At 40.0% G+C, this 26682-nt stretch overlaps 1 protein-coding gene and 1 long non-coding RNA gene across 2 annotated transcripts in view; one reads left to right on the top strand and one right to left on the bottom strand.

Annotated features, from left to right (window-relative positions):
* The window catches only part of ANK3 (ankyrin 3), a 671415-nt gene that overhangs the window by 592907 nt on the left and 51826 nt on the right, over positions 1-26682 (bottom strand). The window lies entirely within an intron of this gene.
* Positions 374-14401, top strand: LOC123389122. Its single transcript, XR_006603650.1, has 3 exons — positions 374-677; positions 4855-4917; positions 14156-14401. It is a non-coding gene; the product is annotated as an uncharacterized LOC123389122 (long non-coding RNA).

Raw genomic sequence — 26682 nt, 5'->3', positions numbered from 1 at the left:
TTTGCTCAGCTTTACTTCAGGTACAATGTCATGCTGCCACCTACTGGCTATTTTTTAGATTGTCTTTGACAGTTTCAGTCTACCACAAGACAACTCCATTCACTATTGGGGCAGTAAGACACTGACAAACGCCATATAACAAAATTTAAACATAATACAAATACATAGACGTTATTAAAGAAGCTCACTTTAAAAAAAAAAAAAAAGCTCAACTTCAATAAGTTTCCAAATTCACAGTATTTGAAAACAGAAACGGAAAAACAAAAAAGAAAAGAAACCCTGCCTTGTGATGAAGTTTTACGGAATGCACCCTGTAGACTTTGAAAAGGCTGGAAAAAGCAACCAGTCCCCATTCGCCAGGGACTTTCCAGGGTGTAGCAAGTCCCACATACCAGGAAACCCCTGGGTCCCAGGCAAACTGGAAAGGCGGATCGCCCTATCCAGAGTCTAAAAAGGACTTAACTCAGCTGAGAACTGAAAGTCCAGGCTTGGAAAGAATCACGAAAAAAAGAAGTCAAGAAGAGTCCGTTACAACAGCGATGTCGCTAAAAAGCACTGTCACTTAGCTATGCTTCCAACAATTAGATTATTAGGCCTCGAGTTAAGAGGTTGGCAAGGGGACACAAAGCGTTGATAAACCACAAGCAAACTTCCGGAAGAGAAGCCGACAGAACATGGTGAGTGCAGGGCTATGAGGGAAATGCAGAGGGTCAGTGCTGATTCAGATTCACTGTCATTTCAAGACACACAGTAATGTCCTCTCTCAGCGTCAGTGCTGGATCTCTCATGATGCTTCCACCTGGGGAACACTAATTGGTCCTTTGCAAAATTATTTCATAATTTAAAAGTTCATAGATGCTACGTACAATATTTCCCTTTTGGAAAGTATTTCACATTATTCAGTTAAAGGCAGTAAGGAAAGCTGAAGTTTAAAACAAAACTAAGTTTTTCAAAATTAAATCAAAATTTTTATCTTAAAATTTCTCAAGTGCAGTTTCTTTTTCTTATTTAAAGATTTTATTTATTTATTTGACAGAGAGAGGAGGGGAAGGAGACTCCCCGCAGAGCAGAAAGTCCGACATGGGGCTCAATCCCAGGACCCTGAGATCATGACCTGAGCCGAAGGCAGAGGCTTGTTTAACTCACTGAGCCACCCAGGTGCCCCACAAATGCAGTTTCTAATTCCCAGGTTTTATTATTCTGTTTGGATGAGAAACAGGGGCAACAGCTTACCATGGTCATAATGATTTTCCAAGGAGTGAACTTAAAATACTAACAGCTCCTCCTGTCATCCAGCAATTTCACTACTGGGTATTTATCCAAAGAAAAAGGAAACACCAACTCGAAAAGATATCTGCACCCCCATTTTCACGGCAGCATTGCTTACGATAGCCATATATTTTTCTTCAGCTATTAAAAAGAATGAAATCTTGCCATTTGCAATACCATGGATCGATCTAGAGTATAGTGCTAACTGAAATACGTCAGTCAGAGGAAAAATACCATATGATTTCACTCATATGTGAAATTAAGAAACAAAACAAATGAACAAAGAACGAAAAAGACAAACCAAAAAACAGACTCTTAATTGTAAAGTGCAAACTAACGGTCCAGAGGGGAGGTGGGTGGGGGATGCGTGAATAGGTGAAGGGAACTAAGAGTACATTTATCTTGATGAGCATTGAGTGATGTATGAGACGTGCTGAATCATTGTATTGTCCACCAGAAGCTAATATAACACTCTATGTGAACTATAGTGGAATAAAAAAATAAAATAAAACATAAATAAAAAACAATTCTTTTTAATGCTAAGCTCATAGAGACAAAGAACAGACTGGTGGCTGCCGGAGGTGGAGGGAGGGATGTAAAATGCATAAGGGGAGTCAAATGATACAGACTTGCAGTGATCAAGTAAGTCATGTGGAAGTAACATACAGCATGGGGACCGCAGTTAATAATATTTCTCTCTTTTTTTTTTAAGATTTTATTTATTTATTTGTCAGAGAGAGAGAGAGGGAGAGCAAGCACACGCAGACAGAGTGGCAGGCAGAGTCAGAGGGAGAAGCAGGCTCCCTGCAGAGCAAGGAGCCCGATGTGGGACTCAATCCCAGGACGCTGGGATCAGGATCTGAGCCGAAGGCAGCCACTTAACCAACTGAGCCACCCAGGCGCCCCAGTTAATAATATTTCACTGCCTATTTAAGAGTTGCTGAGAGAAGAGGGCACCTGGGTGGCTCAGTGGGTTAAGCCGCTGCCTTCGGCTCAGGTCATGATCTCAGGGTCCTGGGATCGAGTCCTGCATTGGGCACTCTGCTCAGCAGGGAGCCTGCTTCCTCCTCTCTCTCTCTGCCTGCCTCTATGCCTACTTGTGATCTCTCTCTCTCTCTGTCAAATAAATAAATAAATAAATAAATAAATAAATAAAAGAGTTGTTGAGAGAAGAGATCTGAAAAGATCTCATGAGAAGGAAAAAATTCCGTAACTATATATGGGGACAGATGCTGGCTGGACTTACTGTAGTGATCATTTTGTTATAGGTAATACAGATGTTCAATCATCTTGTTGTACACCTGAAACCAATATAACATATGTCATTTATATCTCAATAAAAAATTAAATACTAATGGTTCTTTTAAAAAAGGAAGAAAAATGATATCTTTACTAGTCCTAATAATGATAAGTTGCACAAAGAAACAAATGATATGATAAAACTATGTCAAGCTCACTATATATCAGAGAATAAAGGAAAACCTTTCCCGATTCAACTGAAAACTGGTTTTAGAAATTTTAAAGAAAGAAAAAAATAACGTTGCCTTTGGGGAAAAGTTTCTCAAAAATTGCCCAGGTGGCTCAGTTGGTTAGGCATCTGCCTTCGGCTCAAGTTGTGATCTTGGGGTCCTGGGATCAAGCCCTGTGTCAGGCTTCGTGCTTAGTGGGGAGTCTGTCTCTCACTATTCCTCTCCCCGCCCCCTCCCGCTGTTCATCTTCCCTCTCTCTGTATCAAATAAATAAATCTAAAAAATATTAAGTTTTTGCAAGGGGGGGGGCAGTGGAGGTACTCCTGCCCCTTTCCCCAATACAAATATACCTGAGCATTGCCTGCTCCTGCTTTCCCCAACCCTGGAGAATTTGCTAATCTTATTGGCCAGAGCCCCAAGCAATTATAACCAGGAGAGTCAGTGTACCTTAAGAAGGTAAAAAGCCATGTTCCCATGTCTCTTTCCCTTGTTCTATACATCAGGGAATGTAATGGGACTCAATGTTCTTCTTAAGAACTGGACATTCCTGGCTAACTTTCTGTGCAGAACCACCTACCTCTGTCAGTCCCAAGACACAGATTCAAGCTCCTCGGACACAGTCTCCTAGTTATTAAAGATGACACTTTGCTTCTCAGATTGCCATTTTTCTGGCCTATGCTGTCGCAGAAACTCCACAGGAAGGGGGAGCATAGAGCAAGTCATTGGTGAGCCCCACCATCAAAATACCACCCATATTACCATCAACACCTAATACCTAAATTAAAAAGTACAAAAAGTTATACAAGTGGGAAGTTATACTTTCAGAAAATTGCTGAACAGTATACTGCTTACAGTTAACAATAAGGTCTTGTGCACTTCAAAATTTATTAATAAGCTAGATTCATGCTCAAACAAAGAAAAAGAAAACCAACCAAGCATTCAGGGAAACCTTTGCAGGTGATGGATATGTTTATTACATGGATTATGGTGAAGTTAACAGGAGTGTATACATGTACCCAAATTCACCAAACTGTATAAATTAATTATGTGCACTTTATATACCTATTATACCTCAATAAAGCTGGGGAAAGATTAAAGAAAAACTTAAAAATCTTAAAAATAATTTTAAAAGTACACTGTCTCTACAGTTCTTTTAACAATGTAATTGGTTTATCATAGTGATCACTTAACCTATTAAAGCATAGATAATATCAATATTTTTATACTAATAGTGTTTCGCATAACAACCTAAGTCTCTTAAGACGAAGAACCAAGGTTAAGAATTAATATAAAAGTTCAACAAACTGAGGCACTTTGGGTGGCTCAGTCAGTTAAGCATCCAACTCTTGAATTCAGCTCAGGCTATGATCTCAGGGTCATGAGATCAAGCCCTTCGTTGGGCTCTGTGCTCAGTGGGGATTCTGCTAGAGATTCTTTCTCTCTCTCTTTCTCCTACCACCCATCCCCCTGCTCATGTGTGTTCACTCTTTAAAAGAAATAAATCTTAAAAATTCAACAAATTTAATTCTCCAAAAATGACAATATCTACTATGAAATCAGTTCAGCTCAATGTATTTTTGGTGTACAACCTCTGAAACCTAGAACTTGTTCTCCCAGTATTTAGGCTGATAATCTTCTTTATTTTTTTTTTTAAGATTTTTTATTTATTTGCCAGAGAGAGAGAGAGCAAGCGAGTACACACAAGCAGGCAGAGAGGCAGCAGAGGCAGAGAGAGAAGCAGGCTCCCCGCTGAGCAGAGAGCCCGAGTACACACAAGCAGGCAGAGAGGCAGCAGAGGCAGAGAGAGAAGCAGGCTCCCCGCTGAGCAGAGAGCCCGATGTGGGACTCGATCCCAGGACCCTTGGATCAAGACCTGAGCCGAAGGCAGTGGTTTAGCCCACTGAGCCACCCAGGCATCCCTGATAATCTTCTTTAAAACAAAGACTTTCCAACTGTAATCTGTGGAGCTCTAGGACACACCCCCCTCCCCAAGTGCCTCAGGGCTCTAGGTACCCATCCCAGATCTTTCATTTTTATGTTTCAGCCTGTTTTATTGGTCATCTTCCATGAAAGATTTCTTGGGCTGTTCAAAAATATTCTATTTTCTTCCTTCTAGGTTCATAGCGGCATCGCATCTTCTTTTCGTTTGAAGTTGGCCACAGGACGTGTTTCCGCTAAGGTGAAAGCTTTAAGGAAGTTTATGACCTGACACCTTCCCCTTCCTTTGCTGCATGGGAGCCCAGGTTTAGCTGAAGCCCCCCAGTAGCCTGGGGACTGAGTATCTAGAACAGGCAGGAACATCCTGCCAATTCCCACTGGACAGAAAGTATGAGCAGAAAACTAACTTTGGTGGATAAAGCCACAGAGGTATCGGGGTTCTCTGTTACCACAGTGCAGCTTATCCTTCTGACTGGCACAACTGCTCAATGCTCCAAGGCAGGGACCGGCAAACCATGGCACAGGAGCCAAATCCCGCCAGTTCCCTGTTTTTGTAAGCAAAATTCTGTTGAAACATAGCCGCACCTGCTCATTCACTTGCCGCTGATAGCTACTTTCCAGAGACCAACGCAGAGCTGGGTGGCTATAACAGTAATATGGCCCACAAAGCCTTAAATACTTACTACCTGGCCCTTGAAAGGAAACGTTTGCCAACCACTGCTGTAAAGCCCCATGCTGGCCAGCACAGTGAGGAAAAGATGAGTCAGATCTATCTGTTCTCTGAGAGCAGGTGCTACGTCTGTGAAAATCAACAACGTGTTCACAGGAGACCAAAGGCATCTGGAGTCTTAATATTCACAGATATGACTATTGTCTGGCATCTATTGGGGCACTGGAAAGAAATGGAATTTTGTCGAGGCAGAACCTTGGGTCAGAGTGTGGAGAAGGTGCTGTGGGGAGAGAAACGAAGCTATGAAGGGACCTTCCTCAGTAGAGTACTCATCAATCCTACCTCAACACCACTTTGTTCTCCACCTCTCAGCTTCAGTTGTCTCTCCTTCTTTCTTTCTTTTTAAGATTTCATTTATTTATTTAGTCATTTAGTCATAGAGAGAGTGAGCAAGAAAGGGAGAGAGAACAAGCAGGGGGAGCAGCAGGCAGAGGCAGAGGGAGAAGCAGGCTCCCCACTGAGCGGAGAGCCCAACACGGGGCTCGATCCCAGGACCCTAAGATCATGAGCTGAGCCCAAGGCAGATGCTTAACAGATGAGTCACCCAGGCGTCCCTCAGCTTTGGAGTTTTTTTTTTTTTTTTTTAAAGATTTTATTTATTTATTTGACAGACAGATCACAAGTAGGCAGAGAGGCAGGCAGAGAGAGAGAGAGGAGGAAGCAGGCTCCCTGCTGAGCAGAAAGCCCGATGCGGGGCTCGATCCCAGGACCCCGAGATCACGACCCGAGCCGAAAGCAGAGGCTTTAACCCACTGAGCCACCCAGGCGCCCCAGCTTTGGAGTTTTTAAAGTCACTCTCATGCCAGGTCAAAAACACAAAAATCTATCTATATAAAACTAGCTTTGAATAAAATTATCTATTACTGTTGATGGCAAAAGCAACAAAGTCTTAGAAAATGTTCTCAACCTGAAAGCAGATGCTCTCTATACGTGGAAGCGAGCAACCCCAGCTCCGCGGGGCTCTGCCTGGGAGGCACAGGGGCCCGCCTCACTCTAGGGAAAGAAATGGGTGAACCACCTCAGCAAGGACCTCGGTCAGTACTAAAGTTGCTTATCCTAGAAGGGCTGAAACTTTACGGAGAGTCACAAACACACTGAATTTGACAGATCAAGGACATACACAAGAAATACATTTACTTTTTGAGTAAAACGCAGTTCTTCTCCTAAGGCATTCTGGCGCTAACATTGTGAATGAATATGGCTGTACTGCTATATAATACAACTTAGGGAGAACTTGGAGCCAGACTCTGGCTCCAAAGGCCGGCTCTGCTATTTGTTAGCTATTTGGCCTTGGCACCTTTCCTCACTGCTCTCTGCCTGTTTTCTCACTGGTAAAATGGGGATCTGATAGTGCACCTATGTCGTGGGGTTTTTGTGAAGGTTATATTAGTTCTATTTTTAATAGTACCAAGTTGGTGCCTGGCAAAGGGTAGGCACCATGTTAAGTGTTTGCTAATTAAATGCCCCAACAGTCCCTTCTGATATAAGCATTCTGGCCTCTCACATATGAGAAAACAAATATTCAAAATATACTTAATTAAAAGCCCGCTAGCCTAAAAACTAGATGATGTAATCTTATAAAATATAATACTCATGAAGGGGCACCTGGGTGGCTCAGGGGGTTAAGTCATGATCTCGGGGTCCTGGGATTGAGCCCCACATCGGGCTCTCTGCTCGGTGGGGAGCCTGCTTCCCCCTCTATCTCTGCCTGTTTCTCTGCCTACTTGTAATCTCTCTGTGAAATAAATAAATAAAATCTTTTTAAAAATAAAATAAAATACTCATTAAGAAAAAAATGACTAAGTTTACTGAAAGCTGTTTCATTCCTATTTTTAAAAAATGGAAAATTTTCTAGAAGAACTGGCATTGAGGAAATTTGCAGACTAGCACACAAGCAGAATGAAAAGAGAGACATGATTAAATAACTTCAGGAAAGGAAAAGAAAACAGGCAGAGGCACTAAGTGAAAGCATGATGGTATAAAGAATAACAATTAGGAAGTACTAGACTAGCCCTGGAATTCTTTATGAAAAGCCAAGGCACCAGTTCGATTCCATGTTTTTGCCTGAGGGGTTATTCTCTTCCAGTAAAAATGTTCAACAATCTACACTGTTGGTCCCAACAGGCCCCGGTGTCAGGGCTTTGAGCCAGGGATTATCAAGAAGTCAAAGCAAGGGCGGTGTCAGGGCTTTGAGCCAGGGATTATCAAGAAGTCAAAGCAAGGGCGGGATCAAAAATCCAAGATCTCAGAAACTAGAGTACAGGAAGGTTGGGTGGGGCTCTAGAGAACAGAGAGGAGGCAGAGCCTGGCCATTTCCCCAGATGAAGATCTCTACAGGCTTCCATTTCCCCAGATCACTCGTGTTCAGTATCTTTCCATATCCTATTGCCCACTCATATATTTTTACTTGTGAAGCACATATTTTAGGGTTTTTCTGCCACTTTTATTAGATTATTTGGATTGTTATTTTTGACTTCCAGGAATTCTTTATATATTCCAGACACAAGTCCTTCGTCAAACATAAATTTCTATAAATTATCTTTTTAATATCTTTCAAAGAACAAAATTTTTTATTTTGATAATAGTCTCTTTCTGAATTATATTCTCTTACGATCATGATTTTTTGTGTCCTAAGAAATCTTTGCCTTTCCCAAGGTCACAAAGAATTTTCCATTCTTCTTCTAAAAAATCTTATAGCTTTAGCTTTGATATTTAGGGTCACAACTCATTTTAAGTTAATGTTTTAGTATAGTATAAGGTTACAGCAAATGTAACTTTTTTCCATGTAGATTTGCACTTGTTCCAGCAGTATTTCTTGAAAAGACGAAAAGACCTGTCTTTCCCCCTTATATTACCTTAACCATTCTTGTTGAAAATTGATATTATGTATATTGATAATTATATATCCAATAAACATTTTTTCTGGATTGTATTACTAGTCCACTGATCCATATGACATCCTTTCTCCAGTACCACCATGCCTTGATTAATAGTTTTATAGTAATTGGGTAATATAACTCCTGCAGTATTTCTCTTCTATTTCAAACTGCTTTGGCTTTCATAGGTTGGAATTTTGCAGCACTATGCCAAAACTACAGACCAATTTAAGGATAAAACTTGGTCTTCTGGGACGCCTGGGTGGCTGAGTGGGTTAAGCCTCTGCCTTTGGCTCAAGTCATGATCTCAGGGTCCTGGGATGGAGTCCCACATCAGGCTCTCTGCACAGCAGGGAGCCTGTTTCCCCCTCTCTGCCTGCTTCTCTGCCTACTTGTGATCTCTCTCTCTCTGTCAAATAAATAAATAAAATCATTAAAAAAAAAAAAAAACCTCAGTCTTCCAATTCACGGACACGATATACCTCTACAGTCATTTAAGTGTTCTTCTACTTCTCTCAGCAATGGTTTTGTATTTTGCATTTATAGGTCTTGTGCACAGTTTAGTGTTTCATGGTTTTGGAAACTGATATAAACAGAATTATAGTTTTACTTCATTTTCTAATAGTTAATTGTTTATATATGGAAATACTCTTAATTTTGTACACTGTTCTTGTATCCTGCAACTTTGATAAACTTGTTTCTTACTTCTAGTAGCTTTTTTATAGACTCTGTCTTTTTTTTATTCAGTCTGAGTAGAAGTTTATCAACATGACTCGTGTTTTGCCTTTGGTTTCACTGATTTTCCTTTGTCTTTTTTTCTTAACTTATTTCTTTGGGTTTAATTTTTTTACTTCCTTTTATAGTTTACTAAAGTGCAAAGGTGTGAGCTTTGATCAATTACTTTAGACTTTGTTTTGTTTTCTAATATGAACATTTAAAGCTATAAATATACCTACCATAGCTGTGCCCTCCACAATTTATTTTCTTCTAATTTTGATACACTGTATCTTATCATTCAAAATTATTCTAAATTTCTTTCTGATTTCTTGACTCATGATTGTTTAGCAGCAAGATATTTAACTTCTAAAGATTTAGGGCTTTCCTGGATGTTTTGTGGTTGTTGATTTTGAATTTAATTCCATTGTAGTCAGAAAACATATTCTGTAAATTTTCAATCTCTTGAAATCTATTGAAACTTGTTTGATGGCCCTGTATACAGTCTATCTTGGAGAAGATTCTATATGCACTTGAAAATAATGAGTATGCTATAGTTGTCATATATAATGTTCTTAAATATCAATTTGATTAAGACAGCTGAGTGCTATTCTGACCCTCCCTATTCTTACTGATAGGTAATTGTCTCTCTCATATCCCCCTGTTTCTAAGGGACCCCTTTAACCAGGCTCCCTCGAACTTCTCAGACAGGTGTGCAGTTACCTATATACACTTCCTGTGGTTTTGCTGCTGCCAGCATTTCATCTTTCAATGTCCACATGCTTTTCCAGACCTAATCTCTGATCCCTGCTACCTTTAGTCAGTAATGCTGCAGTTTGCCATTGGAAGGTATATCAAGAAAAAGGCTATTGGGTCAGAAAGTTACAAATTCACAATTCCACTCAATCTTTTTAGATTAAATTTCCCTCTAGACTTTCTTGACTGCTCTGTGATACTTCCCAGCATCTTTAAATAACTATAGTCCTAATTTTTAATTATCACTTTACTCTGTTCTTATCATTGTTATCTGCAAGAGGGTTTATGTGACCACATCATACCTATGTCTCTTAGAAGTTGTTGGCAGTTGTACAAGTTTAAAACTCAAGGGACCCCTGGGTGGCCCAGTGGGTTAAGTGGCCAACTCTTGGTTTTAGCTTAGATCATGATCTCTGGGTCCTGGGGATCAAGGCCTGTGCTAAGCAGGGAGTCTGCTTCAGGAATCTCTCTCCCTCAGCACCTCCAAGATAAATAAATAAGCCTTTAAAAATAAATAAATAAATCTCAAAAGTACATGATAGCTATCTGTCCCTTACAAAATGCCTGCATATATAAAATAGTTCAAACACCTTTAACAAAAAAGAGTATGCCCTTAGTTTATCATAAATATAAAATGATATGATAACCATTTAAGTGAATGGGGACTGCTTTCAGGTACATTGTCATAAGTATAAAATTACTGGGGGGAAATTAAGAGCAGGAAAAAATAATGGGCTGACTGGACACAAAGTCAAATTAAGAGTTATTAAAAAAAAAAAAAAAAGCTTAGAAAGGGGTCGGGGTGGGCGTCGGGGGGACCTGGACGGCTCAGCCAGTTAAGCGCAGACTCTTGGTTTTGGCTTAGGTTTTGATTTCAGGGTCATGGGATCAAGCCCCATGTCAGGTTCTATGGTCAGAGCCGAGTCAGCTTACATTCTCTCTCCTTCTCTCTCTGCCCCTCCCTCTTGTGCTATCTTTCTCTCTCACTCTCTCTCTCTCTTTCTCAAAAATAAAAAATAAATATTTAAAAGGGGGCAGGGAGTGAGGAAAAAAATGATAATGGGCATGTGTCCAAGAGACTTTGCAGCAAATAAGAGATAAATATCCCCAAATCTTCTCTCTGTTAAACTATTAGGATTTGCTTTTACTTTATTAACTTAATCAGTGATCTGCCTGTTCTTAAAACTTAGTCATACTGAAGATTACTTTTGTTATATGGATAGAAAAGCAGGTAGGTGGATATATACGTTGGTATATTTCTCCTTCAGGACTCCTGGAACTCCTGGTATATGCCCCTCCTCTGGCATCTGTTTTTCTGATTAGATGATTAGTTATCTGCATACTTGGCTTTGAGCTGCTTTAGAACAAGGATCCTCTCATATGCTTTCTTACATACTGAAGCTCCTACCACACATAGGCACAAAAACCTTTCTTGCATACACACATCTCTGTATGAGTATATCAAATGCTCACTGCAAAACCAATCTGCATATGGCCCTGTTCTGGGATGCAAGGAGGCATCAACTAGCAACATCTCCCCCTCAGACTGGCACGCTTATAGTAAACTACCTGAAACACCTGTCTGGTGATGATTACTATCCTAACAGTAATCATGTTTGTGTTTATCTACATATTTGCCATTTTTGGCACGCTTTATTCTTTCCTATGAATTCAAACTGCCTCTCATGTCATTCTCCTTAAAACCTTCAAGAATAGGAGCAAAAACTTTAGAGTAGTGTAACATTACATACAAACACACACACACACACACACACACAAACATACACACACACACTCCACAACCAACCAACTTGGAAAGCAGACCAAGGAGTTCAGGCTTTGCTCTGTAGAAAATAGGGAACTACCAAGAAAGCCAATTGAAAAAGAAAATAAACTAATCAGATAGAGGACTGGTGGCAAGGTGAAGGATGGACTATGAAAGGAGAAGTAACAGGGGTGGGTTGCAGGGGGAGCAGAGAAGGGGAAGTTGGTTTTTTCCGGAAAATGATTGTTGCAATGGGACTGTAACCAGTGTCAAGGTAACAGTTTTATTTTCACCTGTCAAATAACATAAATATGTAAGAAAATATTACTGAAATAGTATATCTACATTTCTTTTTTTTTTTTTAGATTTTATTTATTTATTTGACAGACAGAGGTCACAAGTAGGCAGAGAGGCAGGCAGAGAGAGAGAGGAGGAAGCAGGCTCCCTGCTGAGCAGAGAGCCTGATGTGGGGTTCCATCCCAGGACCCTGAGATCATGACCTGAGCCGAAGGCAGAGGCTTAATCCCCTGAGCCACCCAGGTGCCCCTATAACTACATTTCTAAAAATCTTAATCATAAAACTACAGTTTCCTAGAAGGGGAAAGAACAAGGGCCAGAAATAAAACTACCATGATTTCTAGGCATTCCTGTTTCCTTCTACCAAAATAATGCTTTTAAGGGAGTCTCCCCAGTCCATAAATGGCACTGCACACAAAGATACAGTTTAGAAGGACCTAATCATTTGCTCTTCTAATTGCTTTCTTTTTCCTGGCCCTACAAGAGCTTCATTGCTTTCACCTGTCTGTCCTACACCTTGGCTTATGGATAACCAGCTGATACCAGGGAGATTCCACTAGTTTTTCTCTTATTTTATCTCCCTTTGTCTCTTAGCTTTGGATTCTGAACTCCCAGCACAGTAATGACCTGCTCACTATATGTAGCCTTGCAAATTTAAAAGAACCATGTCCCAGATGAATGGCAGTTTCCAGGTGTAGCTGAAGAAAAGACATCCCAAACAGCATCGATGGGAATGATGCCCCGCTAGCTGCAGGGAGCCCCTTGGCACCCTCACCTTCCATCTGGCTTAGCTAGGCTACAAAAGCATTATTACTTCTTCAGTTTTTTGAGCTGACTGTAACACCAGTGGGCTCTTTTATTCCCCAAACAAAGCCAGACTGGGAATTGAACCAGGTCATCTGGTCCCAGTCTCAGCTCTAAAGTGCTGTACCATACATGCTGTCGAGAGCAAGAACCAAGGCTGAACAGATTTTCCTAAATCAATCCAGTGAAATTTCTGGATGAAATCAGTTATACCATCTATATCATCTCCTAAAAGAATATGAATTATAAACAAATAAGGAAAACTTTTTACTTCCTTTTTCATTGGCCTCTTGAGTTTGAGAAAAATCAAGAAAAAAATAAAAGATTGAAAAAATTGATGACACGGTAGCCAAATTTAATTGTGGGATTGCCCTGCAAGGAGAAGGAATGCAACAATGTTTTCAACTGTCCCAGTCACACATTGAGATATAAAGTTCAATTACAGCGTGCTTCATTCATATCTCATGAGTGTATTTGTTACGCACTAAAAGATAAATGGATAATCTGGGGAACCATAGAAGAACACGATGAATCTTTTATTAATCTTTCTGCCACAAAATTCCACAGAGAGCTGAAAATGTAAAAGCTGTATGCGCCCCAGAACCAAATCCTAACATTCAAATTTACTGGTAAATACATTTAAACACTTTCATACACATTCATTATTGTCGCCACGTCATAAAATGTACTCCAAGTCATTAAGGTAAATATATAAACTGTACTGACAATTTCCTCAAGCAAGCTGTAATTAGAATAAACACCTTTACCAATTAACTCCTTCCAAATGTTTTTATTTTTTAAACTAAAACATAAAAGCAAGCTCCTAAGAGAATAAGAATCTGTTTTGTTCCCTACATAATTTTGTCTCTAAAACAGTGTCTAGCACACCACCAGTGCTCACCAAATATTTGTTGAATAGATGAACATATTTAGAGTACAATCCACGACTAAACTAGCCCTTAAGATAAACTATTAGAATATTCCAGGACATTCTCCAATGTTTTATTCATTTAGTCATTCGGATATTTCCAGAACACCTGTGTAAGACCTCGTGGCTATACAAATATGCCTTACATAAGATCCTTGAAAAGTCCTTTAGAACAATCTACTTGGGGAAATAAGGCAAATCAAATAATGTAAGAGTTCACAGTAATACCAAGTCTTCCTGTCCCCTCTTCCTTCCAGTAACTCCCCTCAGCAAGTCCCCCACCCAAATAAAAGAGCAATCCAGGTAAAAATAGTATGTTTGCTATGCAAATAGCATATATCCCTTTCTCCCTCCACCCCCAATCAGATTGTTACCAATAAGCCCTTCCTATGTATATATTCTTGGCTACCAGGAAGTTTAAAATTGTGATTCAATAAGTTAATACAAGCATGATATGGGGAAAGATCACTGGCCATGATTTTCTAGAAAGGCCAAAGGTAGAAGTTAGAGACAGATTCCTCAGCAATGGCCCCGGGTTTGAAGCTATTGGTCCCTGGGCCCCTTGTATGTTGCTTCAACCCAACCAGCTCTACCTTCACCTATTCACAGGACTAGCAAAAAGGAGGTGACACGAAACCAGCAAGCCAGGACTTTCTTCCACCTATATTCAGGACCATGAAGAGAGAGCAGACTGGGACAGTGGTCCTGAATCGTAGAGAAGCCCTAGGATCTTAACCTTGCATCTCCTGGCCCTGGACTTCAGTCTCCTCATTACCAGAATAGAGCTGATAATACCAGCATCTCCTCCTACTTCACAATGGTATAAAATGTGCAAATGTGACCTATATGTAAAAACGCTTTGAATTTATAAAGATACTTTTTAACATAAATTACTTTAATTCTTTCATCTTAACTAGGTGACATTTTAACTCATTTCTCCAAATTAACACAAAAAAATTATTTTTGTATTGGGGTCTGACTATATAAAGCCTCCGTAAATCACGTCTTTTTTATCCTTGCAACAATAAGCAGGGAGGTAGAACAGGGTGGATGGTACTAATAAGAATAAGGAAATAAAGAGAGATTAAAGAGCTGGCTCAGAACCAGATGCATCTGGGGTCATCTGCCTTTTAAGGTAGTGGTCTTCCCCTACTGCGTCCTGCCCAGCTCACAAGGCCAAAGGGCAGTCTGTGCTGCGAACCAATGAACCAACGTTAAGTGCAGCCTAAAGTTTCCCCACCCACACAGCTTCCCACGGTGCTGTCAGGGAGGAAAGCAGAAGAGGACAGGGGAGGCAGCTCAAACCCTGAGGCTAACTCAGCCTAAAATCCAATCCAGTGCTTCCAAGAAATTCTAATCTTGATGTTTGGGATTAATAAACAAGAAGAGTTTAACATCAAATTTCTTGTACTAATGCTGGCAAGTCAGGGCAAAATACAGAAGAGGCTTTATTATGCTTGGTTCTATAATTGTGCCTGAAATGACAGTTGTCATCACGTTCTGTGAAACAGGGAGCCAAACACTAAGAGACAATGACCCTGTCTTAAATCTAAAATACAATCCGAGACATCCAGATTAAAGTATTTATGTATGTGTGTGTGTGTGTGTGTGTGTGTATATATATATATATATACATATATGTATATATATATACATATATATATATATATATATCAGAGAACATTCGAGAAAGAAACATTTAATCAAATGAGTTGAGAATCGGTCACCTTGATACACCAGATGGTCCTAGTGTAAGCTTGTTTCATGCAAAGTTAGCCATTTAAAGTCTCATAGCACAGAGAGAAACCAGAATAAATTAGCTTAAAAGAAAACGCTGTAGGCCAAAATAGTTAGCAGAATGCTCATGAATTCAGAAAGACCTGAAATCTAAAAAATCATTTACTTGGGACCCATTTAAAAGCATAAAATTCAAAATTCCAACAATGACCTCTGTTGAATAAGGTACCTATAAAATACTTCTAAAAGGCATTGCAGAGATATGTGCTTCATGCCATAATGAAAATGCTCAATTTCATCACAAAGTAATAATTCTGAAATGGAGCTGAAATATTTTCAAGTCCACAGAAGCCAAATGTTGATTAAAAATATCTAAGAGGAGTAAAATATGAGGAATTTAAATTACTTTTCTATCCAAAATGCAATTCACTCAAAAAAGAATAAGCCTTAAAATAACCACAGAATCAATGATAAATTTTTATGGGACCATGTTACAAAATAGGAACATGGAAAGTATTTCTCATCCAGAAGGAAAGAGTAAGAATGCTAATTAGGATGACTCAGGAGCCGATTAGAATGACTCCTGGTCAGGTGCTCAGATTAAGTCTGTGCAAGATAACTGAGCGCCAAGCCTCTATCTTCTCATCAATAAAATGAAAAGAAAGTTCCTGCTCTGAGGATTGCTGGATACTACAAAACAGTTAGAATTTATTTTATATTGTTACTGTGATTTCAAGAAATAGGGGTAGTATTGTTTTCTCTTTTTTAACTACTGGAAACAGCATAAAACAACAAAAATACCAAAATGCAATTCTTTTCATAAAGCATTCCTTGAGAACCTAAAACATGCTCCTCATCAAGCCTGAGGAACCTCAACAGAATCAAAACATGCTGATCTTTCTTTGTGTCCTCAATACCAACGTGGTGCCTGGCACATAGCAGGTGCTCATTAAACATTGGTTGAACAAATTCTTTGCGACTTGAATTGCATTCTTGATGCCAACGCATTGCCACAGTGGAAAGGACAGTATTTCAGAAAAAACACCCATTGGGATCCAAGCATGGATTGGGTTTCTAGTATTTGTTTTAATATATACACAGCTGAAGATCTGGGAATTTGTGAAAAACAAAAGAAAGAAGCCATTCTATTAATGATTTCTTGAAAGATTCTGGAAAAAGCTATCCAGCATCCCCATCCTAATCCCAGCCCAAATTTCTTCTGCCAACCAGTAAACCACAGAAGTTCTCAACTACCAGGTAACAACACACTAAGGCCCTTGCAGCAAGTAATTCATCACCAATAATCAAGAACTACATTATTCTGTGATTTATTGAAATAAGGGATGTCACCTCACACCCATTAGGATGGCTACTACCAAAACAACCCCAAAACTGGCAAAGGTTGTTGAGAATATGGAGAAACTGGAATGGCTGTGCAGGGCTGGTGGGAAGGTAAAATGGTGCAGCTGCTGTGGGAAACAGTACAGCCGTGCCTCTGAAAAAGTCAACACAGAATTACCATCTGATCCAGCAATTTCTCTTCTGGGTAGACACCCAGGAAAACTGAAAGCAGAATCTCAAAGAGATGGCTATGTGTACACCTATATTCACAGAATTATTCACCAAAGCCAAAAGGTGGAAGCTGTGCAAGCTCCTAGAGCTATCAGTTAGAGGCAGAAAATAAAATGAAGGAAGCCAGGGGCTGGTGAGAGGGCAGGATGGGGAATTACTATTTAACGGATATAGAGTTTCAATTTTGCAAGATGAGAAAGTTCTGGAGATCGGTGGTGGGGATGGTTGCCCACTAATGTGAATGTCCTCAATACCACTGAACTGTACCCTTAAAATAGTTCAGATGGCAAATTTTAAGTTATGTGTATTTCATTACAATTTTTTAAAAATACACCAATAGGTCACTTACTATAAACTTAGAAAACCTGAATGGAGATAAAAGAGGTAGTATTACCTTTTCCAAAGTTGTATCGTAAAAGATGTACAATGTCTTCAAGATTATCCTTCAAAGTATCTCCCTCATAGTCATTGCCTTCTAGCAGGATTCCTTGAGGAGACTTCTTCTAGAGTGCTGAAAACTGTGCACAGCGCATAGCCAATCTTAGCTAAGGCCATAACTATCTCAAGAAACTTTAAGTCTAAAGCTAGGGGGCAATGTTGAATGACTATAATGCTTACACATTATAATTTAGTTACTATGAATTTAGGGTTGTCAGATGAAATACAGGACACTGTTTTAAACTGAAATCTCAGATAAACAATGAATAAATATTTCCCAAATTTTGCATGGGACATACCTCTACTTTAAAACACTAGCACCCTGTATTTTTATTTGCTGAAACTGGAAAACCTACCCCAATTTCTTCTTAATTTTATCCTGGTATAAAAATTCTAATAAGGAAAAGATCAAAAAGAACTTAAATTCAACCATGGTGAGCTACCATGTTGAAAGCGAGGCACACTCTTTAACAGGGTCACACTTAGCAAACCAAAGGCGGCACAGCAAAGATGCAACACTCTGCTCTGATAAGAAAATACACAGATGAATTCTTGTGGCAATAATCCAAGTTTACTTATGCATATTTTTAAAGAATGCATATTCCTCACTTAGGTATTGCCGTGAATTGGATTTCTGGGTGTGAAATCAATGTTCACTTTTTAGATTTTTTTAAAATTTACATTTGCCAACAGTATTTTCTTTGACAAGTTGCTGAGATCTTTAAAGATCTCATTTCATTATCTATGCTCTTTGAAAATGCTGTTAGGTAACCCAATCCTTCCCTTCCTCCCTCCCCCCCCCCCAAAAAAAAGCTGCCGCTGCAGTTATCCTGATTCCCTACATAATTGGTGCGGGGTATGGAGTTCAAATATAATCATGCCCATGGAACCAGGGCATCCACGCGGTTATTACCCATTTTAGATGAGGAAAGGGAGAAGAACCACCCCAATCCAGGGATGAACCAGACAATGGAGACAAATGAACTCCCCTTTCCTACTAACAGAATGTAAGCAGGCCTCTTCTAAGAGTCCTCCTGGGCAAGTAAGAATGTTCCAGACTACAAACAAAGAAAATCAAACATGTGTTACAGATGCCGTTGCATTAAATAAAACAAAACATCAGTATGTGCAAAGTACTTTTAGCTGACCAGAATGATTTTTACCTTTTTTTTTCTTTTTTGAGTATTAAAAAAGAAAACCAAGCAGGTGAAATAAAAATATTTCATAAAAATTGAAGCTCTCAATCTCTTAGGACATGTCGAAGTCTTAGATATGGGAAGGTGGACCATCTTTTGGAAATGTCTTTAGTTTACATTTTTATCCTTCACAGACCCATCATTTCTCTGCAATCCCTTCCCTAGCTGCCTGCATCTCTGTCAGTCCACCTTCCCACCACGACTCCCTCTCTGCCTACACCTTCTTTCCTCTCCAGTGAGTACAGGGGTAAACCGGGGACATGGCCAGGACCTCAGAGGAGTGGGTTCAGAGACAGCAGGTCTGCAACACAGCCCCCCTCAACACCGGCCCAGTTCTATCCCAGTCACTTGCATTCACTTCCCCTACTCTGGAATGGCCATGGATCTCTGTCCCCTGTTGGGGCAGTCCCTCTCAATCTTCACCCTGCAGCAGAATCACCAGGAGGGCTTGTTAAAACAGATTACTGGGAACCACTTCCCAGTAATAAAATAGGTCTCGGTTAGAGAGAGAGAGAGAAAAAAAAATGCATTTCTAGTGAATTCCCAAGTTGCTCTGATGCTGTTGGACTTGGAAGACCGCTGCATGAGGGAATGCGTGGGGTCCCGCTTCTTCACCTCTCCTGACAACTCTAGTTCTCTTCCTGAAGAGAGGGGAAGAAGGAAGCTCAAGGAACATAAATTCTCACTCTACCACAAGATGGACCCTTTTCAGAGGAGACAGAAATAAGTCGTCAGCTGAAGGGTCTCACTTGAAGTCCAGACTGTCTTCTCTCCCAGTTACTCACAAGATTAAGCTTCTGAGTAGAGAAGGTGCCTCCCGAGATGTAAGCAAGGAAGTAACTAGTCATAGAACTGGGGACCTCTTCAGGGCGGGACTGACGATAGTACTTAAGGGACACAGTAATCCACAGAGGCTGACCAACTCATGGGTATAAATACCCACTTTCCAATATAAAGATCTGGTGGACCATTTTCACATCATGGACATCAGGGGGTGGGCTCTTCTTGCCACCAGGTGCCAGGAATTTCTTAATCACAGGAAAATGACTCATTCCTGCTGGACCGAAGAACTGCGGCGAGAATACTGGGGACCTTCTCTTTCACTGTAGGAAAAGGATTGCTAGCAGGTGCGAATCTGCCGGGCTCAGCCTGTCCAAGATTCTCTTAAACAATTCAAACACAAGAAATGTGATGCCGCGGTGGCTCTGGGGACCAGCGAGTCTTGGCTTCTGATCTCCTGGCTTTAAGAACGGCCTCAACGATCAGATTTGTGTTGTTGGCACAAATACGTCAAACAGGTTTTTCTCCTTTCAGCCCTTGTGTAAATAGATTATACTTGTGGGCTACCAGCAGAGAAGGGCATTTTGGGGGAACAATTTCCTCACAACCATGTCCGCTCCTGACAACTGTCAGCACTGGTGAGTGTCCAATAACTGGACAAACTCGTCTTTTGTTTCGAAATACATTCTTGAGCTGCATTCCAGCACACAGCGGCTTATGCCATTCTATGGGCTCTTTCCTGCCTCTTCCAATTGTCTACGAAGAGTTTTCATCTTTCTCTGTTTTTCAGAGGCTTACACTCTACAGACAGCAGTCTGGTACGGCTGGGCCCCCACTCATATTGGAACACATTCCCACCTGGCTTCCAAAACCACAGCTCCCCTGAAATGTTCTTATGAGGAGCACCAATGTCCAGCACTATCCAGCCTCCCAGCAGTGAAACACTCCATCCTGAAGCCTTTGCAGGTTTCTAAGACACCACATCCCAGGATTTTCCTTGGCCATTCCTTTTCACTTTCTTCTGGTAACAGCTCCTTCCCTATCCAACCTCTAAATGTTAGCAACTCTTGGAGCTAAGTCACAGTCTCCCTTCCCTTCCCTCTCTATACTCTTTCCCCAGGAGGTTTTAAACATTTCTTTGGCCACAATCCCAATGGATACACTCTGATTTCCTCTTTGAACTCCTGAAATATATAGTCAACTGCTGATTCGACACTTCCCGTAGGTTATCTCGACCCTAACATACTCAAAATCGACCTCCTAATTTTCCCTCCAAGTTTGCTCTCTGGCTGGTCTTTCTTATCTCCATGATTGTATCACTGCTCCCAGAGTGGCTCAAAGAGGAAACCTGGCTTTCATTCTCAACCCCCCCCTTTCCTTCATACCTTACAAAGACATATAGATCTGAGCTTAGCTCCGACATACAGCCCAGACTCATCCACTGGTGTCACCACTGCCACTCACCTATTCCTGGCCCATTATCTAGCCCCTGAACCACTCACTGCCCCAGGCTCCTCGCCTCCACTCCTTCTTCTCTATAAGCCATTTTCCACCATGAGCCCCAGGAATATTTTTTTAAGGCCTCACAAAGCTCCTGGTTTTAACCCCTTCAGTGTTTGTGGCACAGATGCTGGTTGCCTACCCCCACATCCATTTTCCTTCCCCTTAAGTAATGGGACCCAAAACAAAAGTTTACCTTCTCCCTTCCCGCTTAAGAAGGCCATGTGAATGCGTTTGGCCAACGGATTCTACATGGGAGTGTCGTACGGGACTTCTAGGAAGGCCACACAAAGGAACTGAGCAGCTGGGAGGAGGCCCTCATTTTGCCTCTTTGACTTTCCCTCTTCTGGGCTACAGCAAGGATGTAATGACTAAACCATAGCTGCCATATTAGGCCATCACCTTTGGGATGGAAGCCACACAACAGGACAGTGGAGCCAAAAATAGCTGAATGAATAAATGAATCAATAAGAGCCCAGGCCCATGGATTTTCTACAATAAGACTCCTTTCTGGGAGTCTTATAGGAGAAGGAGATAAAAATACTTTTTATTTTATTTATTTTTATTTATTATATAAATACATATTTATATTATGTATTATATAAACATATTTATTATATATGTGTATATATATAATATAAAGGAGATAAAAAAGATAGACTTATCTGGTTATAAACCAGTCTTTTTTGTGTGGGGTGGTTGAGGGGTCAGTTATACGCAAATGAACCTAAATGCAAATATACCATGACACTGATATTATAATCCAATTTCTTAAGATCCACCTGCATGATTCAGCACCAGCCTACCTCTTCAATTGTGTCTCACCATTCATGCTACAGGCCAAATGCTCTTCTTCTTTGGGACCTTACACAGGCTCTTCTCTTTCCCCTCCCAGCCCTTCCCATGACAGGCTCTTACTCAACCATCTGGTCTTGGCTTAAAGGTCACTTCCTCTCAGAGGTTTTCTCTGGCAAGTGGGTCCTCCCAGCTAACTCAGTATCCTGTTTGTCTTTGTAGCAGCACTTTCTGCCTTGGTAAATATTCTTATCTGTCACTGATCTTATAAACATGTGTTTGTCTATATATGCATGTGTGTGTGTGTGTGTGTGTGTGTGTGTGTGTGTGTGTTCCCCAGTCTGGGCCATAAGCTGCAAGAACAGGAAAGTGTGTCTGTGTGCCTCTTGCTCACTATTATATGCCAACATGGAGTCCAGCCCAGAAGACAGTGAAAATGAGAGAATGTGCTTTAGGAAGCTAAGTCAGAAGACACTGCAATCTCCACCTTATCCTGTCTTGGATCACTCACAATGGGGGAGTCGGCTGCATGGGATGAGGACATGCAGGCACCCCAAAAGAAGCCTACATGATGAGAAACTGCAGTCACCTGCCAACAACCAGAACCAAGCTGCCAGAAATAGGAGTGAGTCAAGTCTTCAGACAAGCCGCCGTCCCAGATTCCTAGCCCCAAGAACTTAATGTGAGATAATAAAATACTTAGTGTTTTAAGCGGCTAAATTCTGGTGTGATGTTACTCAACAATAACAACTAATATCCATTTCTATCATTTAAATTTGGTAATAATCATTTTGCCCGTAATGACCACCTATCTAAAATGTGGAACACTTTTAAGAGTTCATGTGGTAGGATGATAAAATAATTGTTGAATATTTTTAAAACATATGCTGTAAGCATATTTTGCATAAAAAATGTCTTTAATCGGCATGGAAGAGAATGGGCACTCAGAAAAGACTACAGTTTCATCATTTATCCTCAACAAGCTGAAAAACTACAAGAACAGGAAATCACTCATAGAATAGGGACCTAACTTTAATTTTGACCTCTCCTCAGAAAATGTCTTCAATATTACCCGCTGTTAACTATAAAAATACAGAATTTTGAGGACAAAAGCAACTAAGAAACTCTAATCTTCTTTGGAGTGCTGCTCTCTTGAATCCCATTTTCTGTACACTGTCTAGGTTATCTTCCTCTCTATCTCCCATGTAGCTACTGTGACTCTTTCCTTCTCCCATGTGGCTATACAGGGGGAAGGAGGAATACGCAGAGGGGTATTAACGAAATGCCTGAGTTGGAATCAAGATGGCATAAGGGACTTGGTGGCATCAGTCATACTGCTTACACTGCCTCTGACCTTGGCACAGAGGCAAGTTCAGTTCACCTGGGTAGAAAAGAGCACATATGTTTGGGCCAAAGCCCTATGTAGTCACAAATACTGTTCAGTGACTGGAGTATCTTCTTTGATTGTGGGTCCCAAACTACAGTAAATGGACCTATTCTGAGAATATGAAAATTCTTGTAAAAAATTTCAACTAACCCAGCAGGAGAGGAGAATTAATAAAGATGAGAGCAGAAACCAATGAAATAGAAACCAAAAGAACAATAGAACAGATCAACAAACCTAGGAGTTTATTCTCTGAAAGATATTAAGATTGATAAATCCCTGGCCAGACTTATCAAAAAGAAAAGAGAGGGGGCACCTGGGTGGCTCAGTTTAAACCTCTGCCTTCATCTCAGGTCATGATTCCAGGGTTCTGGGATCGAGCCCCGCATTGGGCTCTCTGCTCAGTGGGGAGCCTGCTTCCCTCCACCTTTCTCTCTGACTGCCTCTCTGCCTGCTTGTGATCTCTGTCAAATAAATAAAATAAAATATTAAAAAAAAAAAAAAAGAAAGAAAGAAAAGAAAAGAGAGGAGCACTTGGGTGGCTCAGTCAGTTAAGTGGTTGCCTTTGGCTCAGGTCATAATCTCAGAGTCCTAGGATGGAGCCCCACATTGCATCAGGTTCCCTGCTCAGTGGGGAGTGTGCTTCTTCCTCTAACCATCCCCCCTCTTATGCTCTCCCTCTCTCACTCTCTCTTTGTCAAATAAATAAAATCTATTAAAAAGAGAGAGAGAAGATCCAAATAAATAAAATTGTGAATGAAAGAGGAGAGAACACAACCAACACTGAAGAAATACAAACAATTATAAGAACATATTATGAGCAACCAACAAATTAGGCCATCTCGAAGAAATGGATGCATTCCTAGAAATTTATCAACTACCAAAACTGAAACCGGAAGATAGAAAACCTGAACAAACCCATAACCATCAAGGAAATTGAAGCAGTAATCAAGAATCTCCTAACAGGGGCGCCTGGGTGGCTCAGTGGGTTAAGCCGCTGCCTTCGGCTCAGGTCATGATCTCAGGGTTCTGGGATCGAGTCCCTCATCGGGCTCTCTGCTCCGCAGGGAGCCTGCTTCCTCCTCTCTCTCTCTCTCTGCCTGCCTCTCTGCCTACTTGTGATCTCTGTCAAATAAATAAATAAAATCTTTAAAAAATAAATAAAAAAAAAGAATCTCCTAACAACTCTACCTCTGAAACTAACAATACATTATATGTTAATTAATTGAATTTAAATTTTAAAAAATAGTAAAAAAAAAAAAAACCCACAAGCTTTTAACTATTGTGTCTTCATTACTATTAAATGTTTTCTTTATTAAGATAAAATTACATATAATGAATTCAAGTATATCATTTGATGAGTTCTAATAAATGCATGCACCCATAAAAATACCTAAATCGGGGCATAAAAAGTTTCTATCACCCTAGGAATTTCTCTTATGGCCTTTTCCAAATAATCTCCTCCTTAGAGGCAGCTACTATTTTGATTTATATCACCATACCAATTATAATCTTTTAAAAATTAATACAAATATCTTCTGAATCATCTTGATAAATGTCTCATAACTAAATACTATGCCAATTTATGTCACAATTATTTTCACAATTTATGTTCACAATATTAGGTAATACTAAATTGTGAGCTGATAAAAGAAAAAAGAACAAAAGCATGAACAATACATTTGATCTCCGGTAGCATAGGCATGTTGAAATCAAGAGAACTTATGACATAATGGCCAGTACCATATTTGTATTAGAAGTGGCAATTTATTTGCACCAACATATCATTATTGTTGTTGGTGTTGTTTTGTTTGTATGACATGTGTAACCAGTTTTGAGATTTACACTTGACAAGAGTCATAAAGTGGTCAGGCCAAGTTTTGTGTCTTCACATATTTATGTAATGTTAAATAAAAATTAAGCCCACAATAATTATTTTTTTCTCTTAAAAACCATCATTACCTAACTCAACTTTGAAAAACATTGTTTTAGTCTACATGTGCATCCTGATGGAATCTAGTTATGAAGGATCTGAGGTCATCACTAAATCTTTGCAGTCTGGATAAGAAGACTCATTTCTTTCGGCTATCTTCCCAATCTTCTCAAGCCTAATTCAACCCAATGTACCCAAGAACATTCCGGCCCACACAATTTGTTCTTCTTTCACGGTGTGCAGCAGACAGTATAAATTTGCGTCTCACTGAGAATTATTCCTGGCTTCTTCACAACACCTAAATTCTATAACAAGTACAAAACTGATAATAAATACTCTTTGAGTGAATGCAGAATAGTTCTGTAGAAATGGGAAAATAACACACTAAATTTGGGTACTCAATATCTGAAATTAAATAGAAATAGTATCTAGGTACAAGACAGGGTTTCTTTTTTCTTTTTCTTTTTTTTTAAAGATTGTATTTATTTATTTGACAGACAGAGATCACAGGTAGACAGAGAGGCAGGCAGAGAGAGAGGAGGAAGCAGGCTCCCTGCTGAGCAGAAAGCCCGATGTGGGGCTGGATCCTAGGACCCTGAGATCAGGACCCAAACCAAAGGCAGAGGCTTTAACCCACTGAGCCACCCAGGCGCCCCCAGGACAGGGTTTCTTAAACAGGAGTTTATAAAATGTCTAGAAATGTATAACAAACTTTGTGTTTATAAACTGTTATAATGTATATTGTGTTATAATAAGTCCTATGTTTTGTGTTTTTTTCTCAAGAGAGGATCCATGACTTTCTTTCTTCTGATTTCAAATGGAACTTCAGTCTTAAAAGACAGTAAGAAATTATAAGGTTAGGCAAAGGTCAATTAGCTGTCACATTTCTCCACACATTACAGCCATCACCTCTCATGAACATGGCCAACAAGGAGATCGAAATATTGAGATAACTGGAAAGAATAGTAACAACAGGAAATAGTTCAGGAATAGTGGTGCAATTTAAAATGAAAATGGTGCAAATGGTGCAATTTAACTTTTTAGTTTAACAACAGGAAAGAGTTGTTAAACTAAAAAGTTAAATTGCACCATTTATTTATATCTAAACATGTTCAACTCAAAAACAAGAATATTCCACTTTTTTCTATCTCATCTGTACACTAGAAATGATAAAAATATCACTACCTCAAAAGGTAAGGCTTATTTAATTTTGACATAGAACCCACATGCCTGGGCCACTCAGTTGGTTAAGCGTCTGGTTCTTGGTTTCAGCTCAGGTCATGATCTCAGGGTCTGGGGATGGAGCCCTGCATCAGGCTCCCTGCTCAGCACAGAGTCTGCCTGGGATTCTCTCCCTCTTCCTTTGTACCTCCTGTTCATGCTCTCTCCCCTTAAAATAAATAATCTTAAAAAAAAAAACAAGAGGGGCGCCTGGGTGGCTCAGTTGGTTAAGCAGCTGCCTTCGGCTCAGGTCATGATCCCGGCGTCCTGGGATCGAGTCCCGCATCTGGCTCCTTGCTTGGCGGGGAGCCTGCTCCTCCCTCTGCCTCTGTCTGCCTGTGCTTGCTCTCTCCCCCTCTCTCCCTCTGATAAATAAATAAAATCTTAAGAAAAAAAAAAAAACATCTTGTTAAAAAAAAAAAAAAAAAAAAAACAAGAATAGTCAATAAAATCAATGAAAATGCTAAAACGAAGCAAAATACTTCAAGTTGCAATTTTAAAATGAAAAAAATTTAAATTACTTGTCCACTAACAATATTTCTTGAAATTTGAAAATATTTTACTTTCAATCAATAAAACA

Source organism: Mustela putorius, unplaced genomic scaffold, assembly GCF_011764305.1.
Source record: "Mustela putorius furo isolate JIRA1106 unplaced genomic scaffold, ASM1176430v1.1 tig00003949_pilon_pilon_pilon, whole genome shotgun sequence".
Classification (NCBI taxonomy): Eukaryota; Metazoa; Chordata; class Mammalia; order Carnivora; family Mustelidae; genus Mustela; species Mustela putorius.
Note: the sequence above shows the minus strand (reverse complement) of the source record. Positions and strands in the feature narration are given on the sequence as shown.